The 23,881-nt window shown below is 36.3% G+C and overlaps 1 protein-coding gene and 1 long non-coding RNA gene across 7 annotated transcripts in view; one reads left to right on the top strand and one right to left on the bottom strand.

Moving 5' to 3' along the window:
• The window catches only part of LOC141375386 (uncharacterized), an 85,574-nt gene extending 81,436 nt beyond the window's left edge, over positions 1-4,138 (top strand). The window contains exon 3 of the long non-coding RNA XR_015495806.1: positions 2,925-4,138. This is a non-coding gene — a long non-coding RNA (uncharacterized LOC141375386). The remainder of the gene's footprint in view (positions 1-2,924) is intronic.
• mettl15 (methyltransferase 15, mitochondrial 12S rRNA N4-cytidine) overlaps positions 1-23,881 on the bottom strand; it is a 305,277-nt gene that overhangs the window by 96,506 nt on the left and 184,890 nt on the right. The gene's annotated exons all lie outside the window — the stretch shown is intronic.

Below are 23,881 nucleotides of genomic sequence, written 5' to 3'. Positions count from 1 at the left end.
ACATCGTTATTAAGAGTTTATCACTTTCCCTTTCCCTTTCCTTTGGCTTAGTCCCCGTTTTTAATAGTTTTAATTACTTTTATAATATATTTTTATAAATTTGTAGTATCATCTAAACTTGTGACACTTTCAGGTGTTAAATTTGAGGTGCTAGGCTGTAGCAATGAGTTAATGAAGACATAAGGACAGATGCAGAAAATAATAACAAATGTGTGTCCTGCAGCTGTATTTATAATGTACATAGAGTGCACGTGTTTGTGACATGCAAACACAAAAAAAAGCACGGAAAAAGTGTAGCTGCACATGGATACATGCGATTTCATGATTTTACATATTGTCAGCAGCTTCGTCACAATATAGGACTACACAATATCATTAGCCTAGGTAGGTCCACAATAAGTAGGTACATCCCAGAAAGACATCTGGAATGAAGCAGGCATAGACTGGAAGCAGGTCTTTATAGGTCGATATTTTTTCAATATCATGCAGCCCTACTTTGAATGTAAAACAACAGCAGAGTTCAAGCCATTATTATAATGACAAAGATGTACGGTAGAGAAACAATATTGTTGGGATCACTTTCAGAATTATTTTTTTCTCAGCAAGTATTTAATAAAACACTAACAGCCTGCGATAATCCATTGAAAAATAAAGGGCTCACGCAATTCAAAGCTGCAGATGACATTGTGCTAGATCTTAAGCCCTCTGTTCAAAGATTATATAAAGATGATTTAAAGTTAATGACTATCTAGAAAACAACTGGTTATACCATGGGAAAAATGATAAAAATACATGGAAGTTATGTATAACCAACTGCTCCAACTGCTATCAAACTGAAGAATAAAAATAAAAGTACCTCTGTGCTTCAGTGCTAGATTCAGAATCTTTGTGTTGCATTCTTTGAAAATGCTGTAGAAAATATGTTGTGGGGTTTTTATTTTACTGTGTTCGCTAAATTAATTTGATTAGATTAATCAACATTTAAATAAAGGTTACAAGAGCTGGATTCACGGGCCAGATGTGCTAGTAATGCTCTGAGAACATCTGCTGGTCACAAAGGGGTAATGGCAGATAAAATAACTCAGCCACTGCTTTATCCAAGATGTTCTCACTTTAGTCTATAGCACAATGACATACGGGATCAGGTCCAATACATAGTTGACAATAAACGCCTAAACGTACATTATACTATTTTAACGCCCATGCTTCTGTGATGGATGCGTTTGGGGTTGGGGTAGCTATAGATGTTAATAACACACAAATGTAATGGATAATTTAATGATTAATATAAATAATTCTAGTTTCTAGCAACATCCACGAACACTCACTTTATCAGGGGTCACTACAGTGGAATGAACCTCCAATTACTTTAGTAAACTTTATTGTCCCTGACAGGAAATTTTTTTATCGCCATATTGCTGCAGACATTCCATAAAAACAAACAATAAAAACAATACAAAATACACTTACAATAATTATAATGCTAATTAAGATAAGCTATTTAAGATAAGATAAAGAATTTCTTATATCGGTTCAACCTACACTTTGGGACTCTATATCTCCTACCTGAGGGAAGCAGTTCACAATGTAGAAACAAAAAATGAGTTGGATCATTCAGAATCCATTCCGCCTGATTAAGGACACAATTCTCATATAAAACTTGAGGATTAAAATATTCATCGTGCCCAACAACTTTCCATACTGTCTTTAAGAAATGCATCAATTTAGATTTACACTGACAGGTTGTCAAACCACACAGTGATACCATACCTGATGATGCTTTCAAGAACAGCTTCATAAAACCACATCATAAGCTTCTTGTTAACTCCAAAACGACGTAACTTCCGTAAAAACATACAATATGTAGTGTACACGAGAACAAACACACTCTATGTGTGTTTTCCATGTAAAAGAAGTGTCAATGTAAATGCCGAAGTACTTATAGGTCTTTGACTGAGTAATAGTATGGTCATGATACTCCATATGTTTTGCCAGAGTATGTCATTCCTGTCGCAACCCAGCACTGAGTCTGCACAAACAACACCCATACACTCTCTCTTTCACACAAACACACACTTATACACTACAGCCATCTCTCGTTTTTTATTTAATTTAAATGTAATTAATCGGACATTGGAAACAGGAATGAGTGGAAGGCAGAGAAAAAGGGGAAGATCAGCAGAGGACTTCAAGTCAGGAAACAATTTAGGTTGTCATGAGCACCACAGTGTCGACGCACTTAACCACTAGGCTATTGTCGCAGAAAAGTGTTGTTTTTTTTATACATTTTTAAAAATATTATATATTTTTTAAAAACTAAACTGGATTAGGGAGCTGCGCGATATATCGTTTTAGCATAGCAAAATATGCAATGTTGAGTCTGAATTCTAGTTAACCAGGGGCCAGAAACATGTGATTTGTAGAGTCACAGCCTACGTTTAACAATGACAGAGTGAAGGTTTATTGTTTGCATGTGTTTTAGGGCTGTGACTGGGCATTTCAAAAGATTTTAAAACAATAGGGCACAAAATAGTATGATTTTTGGGGTGTTTTTGTCTTGTTTCAAGTCCAAATAACTACATTACAAAGGGAAAATAAGATTATTTTGCTTACGCTATTGTCTGATAATTTTGGCTGTGAAAACTTTCATTTTGACTTTACAGTTTTTATTCATATCACAATATTTATCGCAGAAAAATGAACTATCACAATATCAGATTTTTTTTTCAATATCGCTGAGCTCTACTATGGTTTTAGTTGATTATATTAACCCTGATTTAAATTAGTGAATTAAAATGAGATGAATATGTCCTGGAGGGACAACTAGAGAACAGACATAGACCCAATCAGATCAATAATATGTTTACTATATGCCAATGAAATTTACTTTGCATTGAGCAAGCTACATTCCTTTAACCATTCAGGTCCTGATCACCAGGGAAGTTTATGGCTGACACATGCAAGGAGTTGCAGCAGAGACAGCTGGAATGCAAACCCCCCCATTATCGGGCTGACCTCGTCACACACTCCCAGCATAACTCACACCATGTGGTGCCAGCACACCCATGGCATAGCCTGACAGCCAACCGTCATAATATTTACACACTGCACCTCTGTCACAGGAAAAAAGAGAGCTGCAGACTCAACACAAGGCCTGGCAGATGCAGTGAAACACAGGCCTCCTCCTAATAAATTAATACAGTTCTGTCCTGACTGTACGTAATTCAGAGTTAAGGAGAACACCATGATGTCATCTAAGTGAAACTTTAGGAATTAAAAGCATTTCCTGTAATGAAGAAGCGCAAATGCCAGATGCTGTTTTTGGTTATTGGGGTATTTTTTCTTTTTTTTTTCAATATATGTAGCATATATGCTAAAAGTCTGCCGTTGCTCTCTTAAAGGTGCTGTATGTCATTTTTTGACTTCTCTAAAGCATAAAATACCATAATACGTTTGCAGATATTTAAGAAACATGTTAAGTGAACATTCTTTTTGATCTGATAAACAATGCTAAAATCGAATATTCTGCTTTGAAAATGTGAGTTAGAAATAAGTTACATGCCGGAACGTCTGTCTTTGTTTTGGTTCTTTAAATCCGCCCAATGTCAATTTAGCCAATTATATTTCAGCATCCCAGGTTGCCTTGTTGGAAAACAGCGTATTTCATTCAGTCAGCCAGGAAGGCTCTCAAAGTGTGCATCCGTGATCGAAATGCAACCTCCGGTGAACAGTAACAGCCTCCGCAATGAGACGCAGAGTTCCACATGAGGTGGTTAATAATTAGCAAATAATATACTGTTAATGTGCGAACGTAAACATTAGGTGAGCAGGTTACATCGTTCAACATGCTATGTGACAAGCAATTTGGCAGTTTGCACTAGACAAAATACGACCAAAATTAAAATACAGCCATTCAGAGGCACAGAATAGTGCACTTACTGCATCCAACGAAATGGTTAGGTTTATATTCTAATTAAGTCATATTAAACCTCTTTATCATTATTAAATGTACATGCTGAATCACTAATATGTGTTTAGTTCTAAAGCTCAATTTAGAAATTTTTTATTTCATTTTCAAGATCTGGGGTGATCTGCTGCTGCCTTCAGTTGTACGGCAATAAATGTTATGTAAAATGGCATTCAAACTTCCATTGCTAGCATTTAACACTGAATAAAGCATGTGAGGTGTACCTGAGGTAAACGTAAGTTTATCCTGTTGTACAGCTACAAAAAATAGAAGCCTCTAAAATATACATTTCAGGGGTTGGTAAGAACAAAAACTCCTTTAAATTTGGAAAATATTCTTTCTATCATGTGCCATTGCTTTTATATAGAACACAACTTAAATCAGCCTTTAGGCTTGAGCACACTTCTGCTGTGGTCATCAGTCAGGCAACCTATGCTTGTGTGTTTTGAACCAGGCATGCAATACCTAGTTCAGCCACTGTGTGTCAAACTTATATACTGCACTTTTAATAAACAGCATTTGCTCAAAGGTAGACAGAGACACTAAAGCAAGACTGTCAGATATGATAAGCTACTGCAAAGTCACACTTTGTTCCAAAAGAGAGGAAAACAAACTTAGTTACACTGTAAAGAACATGAAAAACAAACCTTTGCAATTCTCTTAATCTGTTTAAATTAACAAACAAAATATGGCTTACTTGTAGCATGTTTCACCTTGGTAAAGACATAATTCATACAGCTATTTCCACAAAAAAACAAAGGTATTTTAGGGTTTAAAAAAGTGTCATAAAAAATGACTAAAATAACCAAACAAAATTCCCCATGTTTAAGGTTTATTTTGGCATCTTATCAATCGAAATAATGAATCACAAGCTTGTTCATATGGATGTGACTGTGCAGTTTGTTTGAACACAATTCCAAACAATTTGGCATGTCTTGTATTTGTAGAGCCATTACAAAATGTTTGTATAGACATCCGTGGCATCTGTTCATATCACTGCCATCGCAGCACAGAGCCTGTGAACTGTTGACCAGTCATGTCAAAACTGATGAAGTCATGGTTTTCACTAGAGAACACAAGGCCAAGTGAGGAAGTGATGTTTCTCATTTTTCTGAGAGGAGGCAGGATGAATGGTCAGATGAGCAACAGCAGAGGCATCTGCAGGCTATTGCTCTGTGACCAAAGCTAAAAAAGATGTAATAAATGGTAAGACGGCAGTTTACTAGCTAAGATTACGTTCATACAGATTTTTTAAATATATTTCAGTATTAATATTTTGATTTCTTTGGTGTTTACTGCATCAACCTCTAACCATCATTGCACTATACCTTGCCTAATTACCCTAACCTGCCTAGTTACCCTTATGAACATAGTTAAGCCTTTAAATGTCACTTTAAACTGTATAGAAATGTCTTGATATATATCTAATAAAATATTATTTACTCTCATTATGACAAAGATAAAATAAATCAGTTATTAGAAATGAGTTATTAAAGCTATTATGTTTAAAAATGTGCTAAAAAACTTCTTAAACAGAAGTTGGGGGAAAAAAAATTAACAGGGGGGGGCTAATAATTCTGACAACAACTGTGTAGTTGTCAGAACAAAAAAAAAGCTAGAGACATTAGTTTCATGATATTAACTATAATTTACTCACAGACAGACCATCCATGATGTGACTTTTTCAGTTTTTTTTTTTTTTGTTGAACATTTTTAGTCAGACTTTTAATTGAAAGTGTCATTGTTAATTCATAAGATACAAATTAACACATAAAGAATTGCTCCAGATTGTGCATTAAAGGAAATAATATGGAAATTATTGTTACTAAGGCAGCACAGTGGCTCAGTGGTTAGCATTGTTGCCTCACAGCAAGAAGGTTGCTGGTTTGAGTCCCGGCTGGGCCAGTGAGTTGGCATTTCTTTGTGGAGTTTACATGTTTACCCTGTATTTGTGTGGGTTTCCTCCGGGTGCTCCAGTTTCTCACACAGTCCAAAGACATGTCCTATACATGAATTGATTAAACTAAACTGGCCGTAGTGTATTGCTGTGTCCTAATTCACATACTTACAGTATACTACATCCTAAAAGTATGTACGATTTTTGTAAAGGAAAAGTATATACTTTTAAGTGTGCAACAGAAGAGTATGTAAGTTTTGGGACATACTACTTCCTACTTAAAATATCAATATGTTGCTTAGTTTCATTTCTTTCATATTTAATTAACTACCTTACCGGAGAAGCAGCAGCAGGATAATCTGCCATTCTCGAGTCTTTCATGCAGAGAAATCTCCTGAGGTCTTTAAATAATTATGCATTTAGAAGGTAATGTCCAAACATATCTTGATATAATTTCACATTGTTGTTGCAGATGAAAAACAACACGGAAAATGCATTTAAACATGTTCCAGGGGGCTAGATATTAATTAACAGTCATTCAAACAACTTTACCCAGTCCTCTCTACTTGACAGTTGGTCTCGCGCATCCGCCATGTTTGTAGTTTGTACACTCTTTACACGAGCTTGTAGTTCTAAACAAACAAAAAAAAAACATGTCAATTGTGCGATGTATTGTGGGCAAAATTAGCGGTTAGAGTATGGAGACTTCCACACTTCGAGTTTTTACTGGAAATAGTAAAGCACCCGGGAACCTTTGGCATACTCTTTTCAACATATTATGGTTTGAGACATACAAATTCTATTTTCAAACACTATTTAGGATGGACAGTATGCAAATTGGGACGCAGCATATGTGTGCGAATGAGTGTGTGTGGTTGTTTCCCAGTACTGGGTTGCGGCTGGAAGGGCATCCACTGTGTAAAATATGCTGGAATATGGGGGTTCATTCCACTGTTGCAACCCCTGAAATGAAGACTAAGAAAAATAAATGAATGTATGTTAATGTTCAGACTAATTATTTTGCTTCATAGGGCCAAAATGCATTATCAATAGCACATGTATTCATTCTGTTTGGATTGTTTATGCATTGTTTTTACTCTAGATAGATTCAGATTATACAAATCACAAAGAAATGGAATGTCAACTAAAAATGTTCTTTAATGTAGGACTTAAAACACAGTCACCTTCATCATGGATGGTTTTATAGGTAAAATAATAGCAAGTGTCCATTTTTGGGGTGAAATATCCCTTTTATTATCGACACAGCAAGAAGTGTGCTCATTTTAAAAATAGGAATGATTCTGTAATGGTAAAATTATAACCCTTGGCTGTGTTTTCCACTAGATTAGACGAGTGTGTAGTGCAGATCCCCAACAATATTATTTAATTTGCACCAATTCTGGGAGTTCCAGGTATTCATAGAATGATAATTATAGTGATTCATGGTCTGAATGCCTGCCAAGGAGGTGAGTGGGCATTTTGTGTGTTTGCATGGACAATTGTGAGTGTGTTGGTGTGAATGTGTTTCAGAATGTGTTACTCTGGAAAACTTGCAACAGCTTACACTGCACACACACGCAGTGCGGTTTGAATTTGAAAAGTGAAGCTGGCAAAATAAATGGCAGCCTATGCAGAAGGGGGCCAAGGGTAGTGCCAACACACACTGCCAACTCAGCATGTAACAAACAGCAGAGGCACAAAGTGAGAAAGGAAGAGACGGAACCAGAGAAAGAGATGGAGAACTTTCAGCTTGAACTAGCCAAGCACACTTCACTCTGCGGCCGCATCGCTAAGATCAACGAGCCAGAGAGAACAAGAGCATGACTACAAAAGTCAGCCAAAACACCCGAAAGCAGCACACTGCAAGTGTAAAAAAAAAAAAAAACTAAAAATCATATGCAAGCACATACCTTGATGGAGAGTTTTCAAGACTATCAGCACCCCAGCTGATGTATCATCACTTTTTTTGGACACCCTGATGGTTATGGCCGCTGTTGTGCTCATCTCTCCTTGAGCAAGCTAGTGTCAACTTCAATTATTAATCTGTGTTGCAATGCTAACAGAAATGAAAATCCCATACTCTGACTAAAAGAAAACTTAAAAATTGAAGAATTTACTTCATTTTACTTCAAATTTCAAAAACCTTTACACTTAAGAGTTTTAAAAATGACAAAAGTCCTCAAAGTCTTTAATGCTAAAATATAATTTCATTTAAAATAAACTTTTATAGATTCAAATTCTAAATCTAATTGGTTTTACCTGCAAACTTTCTTTTAATGAGATTAAGTTCAGATTTTGAAAGTCCTTAGATCCCATTTACCTGCCTAGCTTTGAAAGCCTGTTGGAGATATCTCTCCCTCGTCATCATGAGCCAAATAACTGATGACTTTGCATGCTTACACATCAATAACCATGCAGTTGGCCCATGTTTGACGAGTGAGCAGCTCTGAAGGTCAGGACAAAGATTCTTAGAAGTTTCAGTGGATAAAACATGGCAGTTAACAACCTAATACATATACACAACTGTCCAAATTCACAATTTTATTGAGACTTTTGACTTTAATTACAGTAGTATCTAAACTGAGAGGGAAAACAAAGGTTTTCCAGTTTGATGCCATTAAGTCAAATAAAAAACCATCCTTGTTAATGCAGGCATCTGTTGTTGTTCTGATTCCAAGTAGTTTGATATTTTTGTTGTTGTTAGGGCTGGGCAACTAATTGAAATGAAATCTCAAAGTCATGAACATATTGTCAGGGAAGGGAAGCACAGTGTGATCAGCAGTAAATCTCCTCCAAAAGCCAGAGGGCGCTCTCACGAATGAAAGTGAAACTGAATGAAAATGAAATACCTAAAATCACATCATTTTTTAAAGTTTGTGGTAAGAAGTTACATTTCTCATGTGAAATAGTACAGGAGATAAGCCAATGACTAGAGTTTATAGCTAAATATTTTGCAGTGTCTGCATGTCCTTTACTGCATATAGAATTCATTAAAATAGAAGTAAAACAACATTCATTACAAGTTGATTAAAATAAAGAACAAATAGTTTTGCAATTTTGGGGTTTTTTTCAGTTGAATGAAAGACTATTATCCATACATATTTTTATTAAAGATTTCTTAAAAATACAATAACAATCTTGTCTCCTCTCATTCTTGTAATCCCAATTAAGTGTCTTGTATATTTAAGTGCAGGATTTAATACACAGAGTCAAAGTTCAATGGTAAGTGATGCAAACAACTTTCACTTTTACAGAACAATTATCTTGAACTGGCTTTACTAAAAAAATGTGCATGATCTCGTAGTTGTTGTTGTAACAAAATACTCTCGGCCTAAGAAACTCATCAAAATCAACTCAAGCCACATGGACAACGTGAGAACTTTATGTGCCACCATTTGAAGAGTGAAGTTTGATTTATATCTCACCAAAAAGATCTATCCTGTTTGCAAATGGAACTCAAACAACTAGCTGTGCCATGATTTTAAGCTCTGTATTAGAGCTGCACGATTAATTAAAAAAGACTGTGATCTTGATTCGACCCCCTAGTCGATCTTAATCCAGCATTTCTATGATTCTGTCAATCATATTTTCAAATTCAGGAGAAAAGCAAAGGCGGCTGCACAAGTCTTTACGCTCTTTTACAGTACCCACACATTGCTCAGCAACGTGGACATCTCCAAATGGTGGTGAAAAAGTCACATACTGTATTTATAAGGTATAATTCACCTAAAAAATGTAATTTCTGTCTTCATGTATTCCCGGTGGCAAAATCACACATGATGTAAGCTGACCGTCAACTGTCACCACAGAGAGGGTAGGCGAATGCCTGTGAATGAAGTCTACTTTAGTGAACAGAACCTGCATAGGCTGTTAATAACAGGTAATGAAGTTGTAAATAACATTCAGTTTGTGGCACCAAGTGATCGTTTGGGAGCCGCGCGGGCCGGCAAGTATGAAATGCACTTAGCCGAAAGACCACACACATTTAAATGATTTTATCGCATTTAAGAGTTATGATTACGACAAGCATTTGATACGTTTTTTCTTTCATAGCAAACACAAAGTGTTGTACGTGAAAATAAATGTTTAACAGTGTCAGTACAACCATTCTAGCCTATACAATGTTGAATATAATGCAAGAGGGAATCTGATAATGACAAATGTCTGATTTTACCAGTAGAAAAAACATAATCTAATAATGTTGTCAATGACAGATTGTGAGCATATGTCTCGAACACAGTAATTCAACATCAGAATTTTGAAGAGTTGTATTCTAATCTCATCACTTTACTTTAGATTAATGACCAGGACATATTTAAAGTCAATTCAAGTCCACCATTCCAAGTCCAAGCAGTTTCCAACAGTAGAACTACACATAACCTACTGCTGTTTACCATGTTTGAAAAATACAACAATAATAGCCTACTCATATTAACCTTTATTTTACATCTATAGAATCATGAGAAAATCGTGATCTTAGTTTTAAGCAAAAAAATTGTGATTCTCATTTGAAGCTGAATCGTGCATCTCTACTCTGAATGTAGTCAATTCTATGTTTTACCTTGATTGCAATTCCATCTAATGCCACTAGCGACAGAAAATATTACACAGTCCATTTGTAGTTTGACTTACAAAATGATCACATGAATGCTGAGCTCCTATAAGAGTTTACAGCCCTGACTAATGTATTGTCGTTAAAGTGATATTTATGAATATTAATCAAATACTGTGCAGCGCATCATTATAAAAGACAAATTGGACACCTATCAGGAATTCTTGGAATGTTTCCTCACACAGCAGGGGATGATCAATCTGTGGATGGAATCACAGACTTTCTATTTTAGTTCAAGATGTTTATATTACATCACTTCAGTCTAAATATCATCGTCTCAAGCAACTTAAAAGCCTACTGGCCCGCTGTTTTTTTCTTCACAGTCATTCTAATTCTAGAACGTTCATTCGTGTCCAGCATTCTTGAGACTCCAGAGAAATTCCCAGTATTGCTCAGTACTTCAAAAAGCATACTTTATCTGAGCAGAATCGTGGAGTGTTATAAATCTAGGTTAAAAAAACAATCCAATTAGTTGATCTGTTTGTCTCCATTTAAAAGCCCGAAGCTGGAAAGTCAGCGAAATGGGTTTTTCATTGCGGCCTTCATGTAAAGTCTTGATTGTTTCAATTAGTAACGGCTCACATTAGTTTTTTCTAATTCACTTAAGTATTGAACGAGTCCTTTTCTGTGGGTTAATGCCACGTAAAGTCATTACAGCGAGCCTTGTCCAGATGGCATTAAGTGTGATAATCTGTTTTTAATCCCAATTCCAATCCTTTACCCAAATGATGGCCAAGATAAAAGAAGAAAAAAAAAACATCAAATAAGGCCTTCCTGGAATCAGAGGGCCGGTGTGCGGAATGTCACTGCTAAAGAAGCAGCTCTGTGTTCACAATCCCATAATACATTCGCATTATCCTGACGTAAGCCGTTGACTGCTATTTAATTACCATGACCTTCAGCATTCACACACCTCCACTCTATCTCAGAACCTTATTACTGGTGCTGCCGTTGTAGCAGCAGCTGAATGAGAGACGAGACGAGATGAATGGTAGTAATATTTACATCCAAAGGACCTCGGAGAATGAAAGACTGACTCACTGATGGTCTAAGGGTCAGTAAAAACGGGGCCCTTCATATCTCATCTCAGCCCAAAAAACATTCCAGACTCTGTTGTGTATACTCCAGGGGAGGAGGGGTCATGGTAAACTGGCCAACTGAGATAAATGTTGTTTGACGTCATCCTCTTATTTATAGAAAGGTAATATTTGGGCATGGAAGTGCCTTTTCATGTCAAAGTACAAGCAGTTCACAAAACCATGCGCGCACACACACACACAGATGTGCCAACTTATATAAATGTGATGAGATGCGCTTAGAAGACATACCGATCGACAGACAGGCTTAAAGGGGTCATGATCTCAGCTTTTTTTAATTATAATGTCCTTTTAGGTCCACTATCAAAACTCAGATATTTAGAATAAGTTGTTTTCTGTTCTATCCCTGACCATCTCTTTCAACTGTTTTTATGTTTTGATCCTGCATTGTTTTCAAATGTTTTAAAATGTGTATCATGCATCATGACTAATTAAATGCACGTTTTAAATTGTTGTATTGGCAGTGGTTGTTCATCGCAGCACATCAGAAGACTTTAAAGATTGTTTGTATTTTTATCCATGACCATTTAAAGTCAAGTTAATCTGGCCTATATATGAGATGAAATTTATATGTATTTTTTTTGTTTTGTTTGTTGTTAACTCTGTTTAGTAAGCTTCATTTGTTGACATTGGTTAATTAAACTAAAGTGAATGAAATGACTTCTACAAAAGCATTTATTAATCTTTGATGATGTGAATTTATTGGAAAATATTTAATAATGCACTCAAATCTAAGAAAAAGTAGTATTTTTTATCTAAATGGACTAAATTATTATTGCTTTTGTTTTTAAATGAACTGTTTTATTTAAAAAACTTGATTTTGATCTATTAACTAACATTTAATAATGACACTTTACCCTTTTTTACTTTATAATACTTTTGCAATTTAAATTGCCTAAAACATTTATTTACTCTGACATGTATGTACAATAAAGCAATGCACTGTGTATTTTTTGTTATAATACCTGTTAGTTAAAGTAACCTTCTTGCATCTTTGGTTAATCTCATGACAATACCACGATAAAAGCTTCAGCAATTAATCACACAAAAAAAATTGATGCCGGCAAAAGCCTATTAGCAATAGATGAAAGCTGTTGTGAAGTTCACTAACAACAACATAAGTCAATTTGCTTAAAATTTCCAATTTGCTTTGGACTTTGAGCAATGAAAATTAAACCACACTGAAATGAACTTAAATGAACTTTAACTCTGAAAACTGGACTGACACCTTTTCAGTTTACTACAACTTCTAAGTTAAGCTGCTTTGACACAATCCACATTGTAAAAGTGCTATACATATATATATATATATATATATATATATATATATATATATATATATATATATATATATATATATATATATATATAAAGTTCTATATATATAGACACACGTATACACATACAGTATATATACAGTATATATAAGCTGCTTTGACACAATCCACATTGTAAAAGTGCTATACATATATATATATATATATATATATATATATATATATATATATATATATATATATATATATATATATATATATATATATATATATATATATATATATAAAGTTCTATATATATAGACACACGTATACACATACAGTATATATACAGTATATATATATATATATATATATATATATATATACAGTATATATATATATATATATATATATATATATATATATATATATATATATATATATTTATTCACACACACACACACACACACACACACACACACACACACACACACACACACACACACATATATATATATATAAACTGAAATGTAATCAAAACTGTGAGTAAGCAAAAGCAGTAATTGGCATACACATCTCATCAGGGAAGCTTAGTCCTTTGAATAGTACTGTAACCCGAAAGCCAGGTACTCCAAATATGCCCTGAAGAATAAAACAGAAAACCAATATAAATCTCTACCAGTTGCTGAATAAAAAGAAGATTTAACTGCTTTCAATAATTCAATATGCGACAATACATAGTTTTCTTCTTATTATTATTATCATGATAAAATATGTATATATAGTATATAATAATGCAATGCATGCATCACTGCTTGTACAGTAATTCTATGAAGTATGTTCTGTGCCTTATTCCATATAAGGAATAATCATTTGGTGAAGTTATATTATTATCGCAATATTGTGGCAAAACAAAATATTGCAATGTCAGATTTTTCCAATATCATGCAGCCCTAGTTTAAAGTGAAAAACAAGAATCATTTTGATTCCTTATAATATTATATTAACCTACACCATGATTTTAATTCCCAAGGGTAAAATGTGTAATAGACAGAATGCTATTTATTTCCCTTTTCCAAAAGGCATAGTGTACACTTAAAATATTAGTAAATAATGCAAGTATTCAAAAGCAAAGAATGTAACTGGGCCTGACACTTCTATAAACAATGCCCTCCTCATAAGAAGGTGCTGCCTTAAAAAAGTTTAAAGCACTTGAATGAATGAGTAGTGTTTTTTATATTGCTACTGTGGACCAGTTACATTATTGAAACTTGTGCCAATAGTAGTTCATAGTTTATAAATATAGGGTCACCTACAGGTGAACACAACTGAACTGGGATTTCTGGAAAGAAATGTATCCCTTTATACCAGTCCAAAGACTCGTGAAAACACACACTGAACAGGAGATCATGTTTGAAAGCTTCACAATGTGTTATTTCTACAGTAATGAGATCATGGACTGAGTTGCAAATGGAAGATAAATGATACTCCATTAGTTTCTTACTTGTTTATTATTCTGTGTTATTGTCTACTGAACATTTCTATTCTTTACTTGACCGCTGAGGCATGCTACGCATCTGTGTGTGTTTGTGTGTGTGTGTTTGCGGCCGAGAGTGTGAACCGGTCAAATATGAACGAAGCAGCAGATTGCTTTTAGTCAGTAGGGGGAGAAAACACTTCACCCTTCATTCAGACACATCCTGTTCTCTCTCTCTCTCTCATGCTGTGAATATGCACGCCTATGTGTGTGTGAGTGTTTTAAGCACTATATGTTACAGGGTAGGGCTCTGTGTATCATCAAACAGGGGCACAAGTGGCAATCAACATATTTTCAATGTAGAAAGGAAGGTGCTAAAAACATTTCTGCAACCCCCCTCCCCCCAACTTTCTTTCTGTCTTCCTTTCTTTCTTTTTCTCTCCCGCCTTCCTCCATCAATAAAAAATGAGGATTACGCACATCTTCCCCTCACAGTGCTCTCCTTGACAAGATTTGCGCAGGGCAAACTGTTGAGTGTCTCTCACACACACAATTACATTTATAAAGACATGAAAACAGACTCTCAAAGTTCATCTAAAAAAAGACCTAAGGATACATTCGTAGCACGTCTCAGTGGCTCTTACGTTGACCCCACACCGCGTACCCTCAATGATGAGGTCTCAATGTTTTTGTTTGATGATTGACCATCACTGTAGATAGCTTGAGGTTTCCTCCGTCTCTGCAGATCCCATTTCCCATTAACTGCATGGTGCTACGCTCGCATGTCATCAATGCGTCAGTCTTGCTAATATCTCACACTTTAACCGAAGGCTTAGCGAATCGTTTCGTGAAAGTGTGCTGTATCCCCAGGCCCAGGAATTAGACGTTTTCTCCTGTGTAGTGGAATTAAAGTGTGGAATTGAACAGAGACAGTAAGCCTCTAGATATAAACCCATATTATGGTCTTTGGCACAGTGGCAGGATGCTGCAGGTTCAAGTCTGCTGCAAGTCCTCAGTCCAGGCAGTTGTGTTCAGGCTGTGCTCTTAATCTCTAGCGTACTACTTAGTCTACTTCTTAAGGTATACGTGACACCTTTGAAAGATTAAACGTTGTGCTATCAAATATAATACTGCTCATTAAATGAATCACCCACCAATGGGCCCGAACAATAGTGCTGGGTGTTTTAATAAATCCCAGTGTCTTTTCAATCTATTCGCTAAATAGATGTATTCTTTTAATAATTAGTTCAATGACAATTTCACTGTAGATTCCGATAATTGAGCGTATTTTATGTTATGAGGAGTGAGTCACTTATAGGGGCCAAGTAGCCCAGCGATCGCATCATAAACCAGCAAGAAAAGAAGTCACAGAGCAACGGGAAAATTCTACAACTTTTTGGCAGCATGGTCTGAAACAATTTGGTGGAAGTTGGGCTAACGATCTATGGAGAGTACAAAACATCAGATTTTCAAACTAATTCAGGATGGTGGACAGGAAGTTGGGTCAAATAGAAAATAAATTATAACAATGTTCTCTGTATAATACAAGGAATCTGCAAGACCAGTCTTATGACAAAAGACAAAACTATTCAAAAGTAATTTGTTAAAATTTGTTTGATTTTTATTGATAGAATTTAATTGTTGGTCAATTTTACCTGAAGGTGGCGCAAACTGATGGTCAATCTGAATCTGCTTGAGCCAAGAAATCAAAGGAAAAAGAATTTCTATTGTAACCCATTCGGTTCAAAAGTAATAAAGATAAACATAAGTAAAATTTAAACAAATGGTGGTGCTAAATAGTTTGAGCTAGAGAGTTTAAATTGGCTGTGGTTGAAAATCAGACTGTTCTTTATCAGTGTGCCAAAGTTTGTTCAAATGCCGCAAATGGTTCATAGGGCTGTCATAGACTCCCAGAGCGGAAGAAGAAAAAGAAAAATCCAGAAGAATAATAATAAAAACCGGAACGGATACAAGCCGATAATTTTCAGCCTCTAATATGAACACAGTTAAAGATTTCTACTCTTGCATATTTCTGCTGTGTGACTGGCTTTTTAGGGTGAATATTGATTAAGATGTCCAGAGCTTATCATCATTATTTGCATAAATTTGATTGCGGTTTGATATGATATTGTTTATCAGCCCAGCCTTTCTTGAAAGTAGAGCTCACTGTCCTCAATAGAGAGAGAGAGAGATCTGTAAACAAGAAACATGAATCAGTCAAGGAATGAAAGTTGGGAAAAAAGGATTTGTTTTCATTCAAATCAATTAAATCATTCAAAAGCACCATGACTGAACAACTCTCAATGATGTTGCAAGTCCAATCCCAAACCGGAGTGTCTCAAACAGAGTTACTGCGATCCCAATCCTATCACTTCTGTTTAACCAAGCAAGGTGTTTAACTCTTTGTTGCCTCTGGGAATTTTACATTCAATGAGTTCATCATAAGTTAATTGGATGCAAAGTGTCTGCTAAATGGCAGGTAACAGTGCAGTGACTGCAGCCGACTAAAGACAGAGTGATGTACTGGCTGGTCACACCTTCCTCTTTAGCAGTGATTGATGGTGATAGGGGCAATTCTCCACACATCACAGCTCTCTCTCCCACACCGGCCCGACCCCTCCTCTTAGCGGCTAAGCATCGCTTCAGACACATTAGCACTCAGCCTAATTGACTCTCTGAGATTATCGTTTCCTCACAAACTTTATGGAATGAGTTATGATCAGGTCTCCAGACCTCAGGACAGGGCTTGATTAATCCCTGACACTCATTCATTTGGATGTATGTTTTCATCACTGCTCCCGCCAAGCAGTCAAGCTCCACTCTGTTCGCCAGTAATAAATCAACACTTCCCCTCCATCCTGCAGAAAACACAGCACTAACAGCATCCCTCTCCTGCCCAAACAGATATATCTACAGTAATGATGTCCTGGAATTTCAACAATGCAAACAATTTCATCCCAAACCACAATTTTCGATTTCATACTGGGTTGAAATCATCAACCCTGGCTATGTTTCAGCATAACCTGAAATATGTTGCTCCTGGTATGTTTCGCTGCATCTTTTTAACGAAATATCTACAATAGAGAGCAACTCGTACATAAAAACTAAACTTAAGCAAGTGTTAATAAAAGGAAATGTGATTTTGTCTTTTATTTTACTGGACCCATACGCAAGCACTATGCATGATCATTATTTCACCTTTTGTATGGTTTTACCATGCACATAAGGCCTAAGTTAGAATACAAAATATGACTACTGCTGGTTAAACAATATGAAGATCTTTTTTTTTTTTTTTTAGACTTTTATATATATATATATATATATATATATATATATATATATATATATATATATATATATATATATATATATATATATATTTGTGAACAATAGTAGACAACATTTGAAGAAAACCAAAACCTTTCATCTAAGTCCAAACTCAGTTCTGGAGGGCCGGTGTCCTGCTGAGTTTAGATAAAACTTGCTTCAACACACCTGCCTGGAAGTTTCAAGTTTATCTAATAATAGCTTGATTAGCTGGTTCAGGTGTGTTTGATTAGGGTTGGAGCTATAATTTCAAGGACACCGGCTCTCCAGGACTGAGTTTGGACATCCCCTGAAGTTGTCCTAAAACTAATCAACAAAAAACATTCTTAAATATATCTATATACCTTTAATTTACTTAAACGGGAAAGTGTTTTGAGGACAGGCCAAACGCTGCGAACTGACCCCTACTTCTTTCAACTAGGGGAATAACATGAGTTCAGAGACCTCTTCTTAGACAACATGCCAAATACAGATAAACTTTATTTTGTGAATTATCTGTAAGCCTGTGAAACCTTATTTGTAATGTACCACAACCTGCCATACAACAATAAAATCTAATAAGCTCTGGGGTTTGTTATTGTAATTTTAATATAAAACTAAGTCTTAGCTTCTTTCCATTATTTCACAAATTCCAAAATATAAAATTTGATTTTGATAGTCTTTAATTTGGCGTAACAAATCAGTGCTCGGTTTAAGAGGCATTTGAAGCAATGCTCTCGTCCCTTTAACTACCAGTTATGACACTAAATAAACATGAATATCCCAACGTGTTGAACAAAACAGTACTGAAATCTGTCATGCCTCATGTAATCGCTCAGTCATTATTTCTATCATGGTGTGACATCAGTAAAATAGCTTGTAAACCATACAACCATAAAGTTCAGTATACTTTAAACCCGTAAGATGCAAAAACCTAAAAAATGTTACTTGTTTTCTCATGCAATTAAAACTAACAGATGCTAACATTGCTTTTTCATGATGTGCAACATAAACTCCTCTTAAAATTGCATGAAATGTAGCATGAAGTGTTTCATGAGTCATTAAATTAAGATGCAAAAAAAATCCTACAAACTGTTATCATTTTTGTTCTACATTCTCCTGAAAACTGAGCTTTTATAAATCTAGAACTATTACTACTGTGCACAACACACAGTAATTGATAGTCGCACAACCTGTAATAGAAACAGGTCTTTGTTATCATCTTCAGTCCATCATATCTCTCATTCATCCTTTCCTCCCTAATGAGAAATCAGCGGCCACACAAATGTAATGAGAGATTCATCAGCGTACAGTAAATGATGAAGTGCAGGAGGAAAATGTAGTTCATCTTCACTAACTACTTAAGTTATAAAAGGGTGCGTGACTCACTGTTTCTATGGGTGTCATGTCTGCTATTCCCTCCTTTTGCCATTGATTTAAATCATGGATGGCAGTCCAGTTCCCATGTGCAAAATTACTGCGCGACTATATATAGAAAACAGGGATACATGTAACATTCTTGCCACAAAGGCACACATTTTTTTGTGCCTCTGTTTACACAGACACAGCCGACAGCCTCTTCGGTTTCCTGCATTCTAATTGTCGTGATGTTTGAAGTAACTCAAAGTGAATATGTGATTTGTCAATTGATTTCTTCCCCCCTTCCAGGCTATGAATAAAACCTTTTAATTATTGATGTGCTGATGTCAGCAATCCATTTGAATGTTGTATGTGGTGCAGACCTCTTTCTCCAGGCTGGTTCTTCCTCTTTTTTAACCTCCCCAACACATTAAATTAAGACAAAGAGAGGAAAAAACTAAACCATAATGAGTTTTACAAATAAATAACAAAGGCTATATTGAGAAAAAGAAAGAGAATGGGAAAGATGGGGAGCAGCAGATGGAGGGATGAGGACTGGGCTGAAAGTGTTGGAGAGCCAGGATGAGAGAGAGAGAGAGAGAGAGAGAGAGAGAGAGAGAGAGAGAGAGAGAGAGAGAGAGAGAGAGAGAGAGAAAGGGAGAGCAAGCCATTAATGGAACTTGGAGTGCTGTGATGTTGCAGTTTGCTTGCGGAGATATCTTAGCCAATAGGAGCGCAGCACCTGAAAAGTAGGAGGAGCATAGATCCATTCACAAAGTCAGACGCAGCTCAAATAGAGGCAGACGAGAAGAGAGCTTTCTGCTGCATCTTGTCTGCTCCATAATCTAAAAACAACAACACACAGACTCAGACAAAACCCCAACAAACATTTCTATACATTCAGACATTTTATATAATCAAAATGTTACAGAATGGTCATACTACGTGTCATTCAGTATTATGAAATGAACCCTGACCTAGACAATGAACATAAAGAGAAGATACAGTGTGCACTTGGTGCTACTCGAATTGCACAAAACCACAAGTTATAAGCTATACACAAATATGTGTCCAAGTTTGTGGACTTAAGAAAAATCTTGTCCCTATAGAACCCCACAAATAGAGAGCTTGAAGGGGGCTGAACTGAAATCTTCCAAGATTATTTAGGTGGTCAAAAATAATTCATCGTGTTTGTATTTAGCTATTCCATATTAGTCACATCAGGTCAGCAAACAGTGGAGGGAGGTGTGTGATTCACAGTCACGCATTTCTCCAAACACGCTCATTTAAAACTAAAGGCAAACAGACCAATGCCAGCTCTTCCCCACTCCCTCTCCTCGGCTTGAAATATACACCGTTAAACTATTCCTGGATCCGAGTCACCATCAAATTTATATCCACCTGGGTGAAAATAGATTCTTCAAAAATAGAGTGTGTATTGCGTAGGTTCATTTTCAACTTTGCTTGGTGCAGACACACTCTCCGTCTTTTCCTTTTTTTAACTTTCCTTTTTTTTTAGTGCTGCAGGGGAAAATGTGTCAGATCCTCTTCCTGCCAATGAGAGAATCCAACAAAGCTTTGCTCTACTGTCTTTTCATCTTCCCACAAAAAGATGAATGAGCGTATGTTATTTCTGCTCATCTCGTCCTCTTGTTAACTATATGTTTTAAGAGGAACCTCTTCATCTTAATTTCACCTGCTTCACGCCTGCAACCGTGGTACTACAACTGTGGATGATATTTGAATAAATAGATAGCTTTATGCCTCACATTAATTTTCTTCATAATACTTTTTATTTTATAAGAAAAATTATAATAATTTATGTGTGTTGTGTGCCATCCAAAATTCAGTTTTTTCATTGCCCAATCAGCAAACAATTTGGATAAAAGTTTCGCCGGCAGCTAGCTCTCTGCAATAGTCATCCACTGAAGCTATGCAGGACTGCACTCGGTCAGTACCTGGATGGGAGACCAAACGGAAGTGCTACGTTGCTGCCAGAAGCGGTGTTAGTGAGACCAGCAGGGGGCACTCAACTTGCAATCTGTGTAAGTCCTTACGCCCCAGTATATTGATGGGGACTCTATACTGCTCAATGAGTGCCGTCTTTTAGATGAGACATTAAACCGAGGTCCTGATTCTCTGTGGTCGTTAATAATCCCAGGAAGTCTATTGAAAAAGAGTAGTGGTATAACCCTGGCATCCTGGCCAAATCTGTCCACTGGCCTCTGTCCATCATGGCCTCCTAACCATCCTCATATCATAATTGGCTTCATCACTTTGTCTCCTCTCAACCAAAAGCTGGTGTGTGGTGTGTGGTCTGGCACAATATAGCTGCCGTCACATCACCCAGGGGGATGCTGCATACTGGTGGTGGATGAGAAGATTCCCCCCAAAAATGTGTAAAGCACTTTGAGGTCCGGAAAAATGCTATATAAATGTAAGGAATTATTATTATTATTATTATTAAAAGTAGCCACATCACATAGCACAACCAGTAAAGCAGGCTCTAAAAGCTTAAAACATTGAAATAATTAAATATCCAGTCCTGAGCTAAACCTGACTGAAAATCTCTGGGAAATCCTTGATGACAAAGTTATGGCTTAGAAACCCAATCACTGAACTATGGAAGAGACTGAAAGAAGAACTGATCGAAATCACAGGAGATGTTCTGTGGTTGCAGATCTCTTGAAGTCAAAAAAGGCCAATAAGGGCCTTTACATTTTCTGTAGATTATTTTTGATAGATTTTCCTCGTCTAATTTTAATCACAGAGGTCTGAGCACAGTGCTTTATACACTCTAGTATACACTTACTGGCCACTTTATTATGTACACAACCAACTGCTTGTTAACCCAAATTTCTAATCAGCCAATCACATGGCAGCAACTCAATGCATTTAGGCATGTGAACATGGTCAAGGCGATCTGCTGCAGTTCAAACCGAGCATCAGAATGGGGAAGAAAGGTGATTTAAGTGACTTCGAACATAGTTATTATTGCCACACGGGCTGGTCTGAGTTAGAGCTGCACGAATCTGGCTAAAATGAAAATCGCGATTTTTTTGGATTAAAATAAAAATCACGATTCTCTCACGATTCTGTAGATGTAAAATAAATTTCGGCAATTAAGAGTCGGCAATTATTGTTTTTTCTCAAACATATGATAAAACAACAATAATAATATAATCTGTAGGTCTACTGGTTTCTATAAATAATTCTATTCAACTTATAATAATTCTGATGTTAAATTATGTTTGAGATATATGCTTGCAATCATTGACAACATTATTAGACCATTTAATCCACTGGTAAAATCAACATTATATAGGCTAAAGTAGATATACTGACACTGTAAACATTTATTTTCATGCACAACTGTGTGGTCGCTATGAAAGAAAAAGAACATATCAAATGCTTCTCGCAGTCATAACTCTAAGATGCGATATGATTGTTTAAATGATGTGCACGCTTTCAGTTTCATTTTCACTGCTAAGTGCTGTTCATACTTCACGCGGGGCTCTCAAACGATCACTCTGTGCCACAAACTCAATGTTATTTACAACTTTATTACCTGTTACTCACAGCAGGTTCTGTTCACTAAAGGAGACGCGTCTATCATTAAGTAGAGTGCGCGCCCGCACTACAGCTCACGGTCAGCAGCTCACGTGTTTTCCCGGCCGCGAATACAGCATTATATGAAGACAGAAATGACATTTTTAGCTGAATTATACCTTATAAATACAGTATGTGACTCTTTCAACATCATTTGGAGGTGTTCATGTCGCTGAGCAATGTATGTGAAAGAATGAAAAGACTCGTGCAGCCGCTTTTGCTTCTTCTCTGAACTCGAAAATGATAGGCAGAATCGTAGAAATGCTGGATTAAGATCGTCTAGGGGGTCGAATCGAGATTGCGATCTTTTAACGATTAATTGTGCAGCTCTAGTCTGAGTATTTCAGAAACTGCTGATCTACTGGGATTTTCACGCACAACCATCTCTAGGGTTTACAGACAATAGTCCGAGAAAGAGAAAATATCCATTAGGTGGCAGTTATGTGGGTGCAAATTCTTTGATTATGCCAAAGGTAAGAGGAGAATGGCCAGACTGGCTGATAAAGAGGCAACAGTAACTCAAAAAAATGCTCGTTTCAACCGAGGTATGCAGAAAAGTATCTCTAATTGCATAACACATCAAACCTTAGGGCGATTGGGCTATAGCAGCAGAAGACCACACCAAGTGCCACTCTTGTCATCTAAAAACAGGAAACTGAGGCTAGAATTTGCACATACTCAACAAAATTAGACAATAAAAGATTGGAAAAACATACTGGGACTATCGAATGGTAAGATCAGAATTTGGCGTCAACAACATAAAAGTATAAATACACACACACAAACACACACACACACACACTGTCATGCGCTCATCTGAGCTCCAGGGAGCATAGCACATCGGACAGTTTATCAAGGATGTACCGCTGGATGGAGTCTCACTATAGTTGTTAAACGTGATATTTAAAGGGCCATGAAACCCTTTCGTTTCAGCAGGGTGTTTTCACACCTCTACTTTGAAAAAAGTCAGAAAAGTGGGCGTGTCCAGCTCTGTTTAGGGGGGAGTGTCGGAGGAACTAAAGTGGGAGGGTGTGGGAGTGTCTATTTGGGCACGCACGAGTTTCAGTCAAAATAAACACACATGAGAAAGTGATGGTGTTTAACCTACATGGACATCTGTAGTCGAATTATTTGCCAAATTATTAAATGTTGGACTTTAACTGCAGTTTGACTCTTTCATTCAGGGAATTCATTCATGCCCCTCGCGACAAACGTGATATTTGATTCGAGGAACTGCTCTAAGTGTGTATTTTTCATGCAATGTTTGATACTACATGGCGAATGAGAGAAAAAAAACC

Source organism: Danio rerio, chromosome 7, assembly GCF_052040795.2.
Source record: "Danio rerio strain M-AB ecotype USA chromosome 7, GRCz13ab, whole genome shotgun sequence".
In the NCBI taxonomy this organism is placed as follows: domain Eukaryota; kingdom Metazoa; phylum Chordata; class Actinopteri; order Cypriniformes; family Danionidae; genus Danio; species Danio rerio.
Note: the sequence above shows the minus strand (reverse complement) of the source record. Positions and strands in the feature narration are given on the sequence as shown.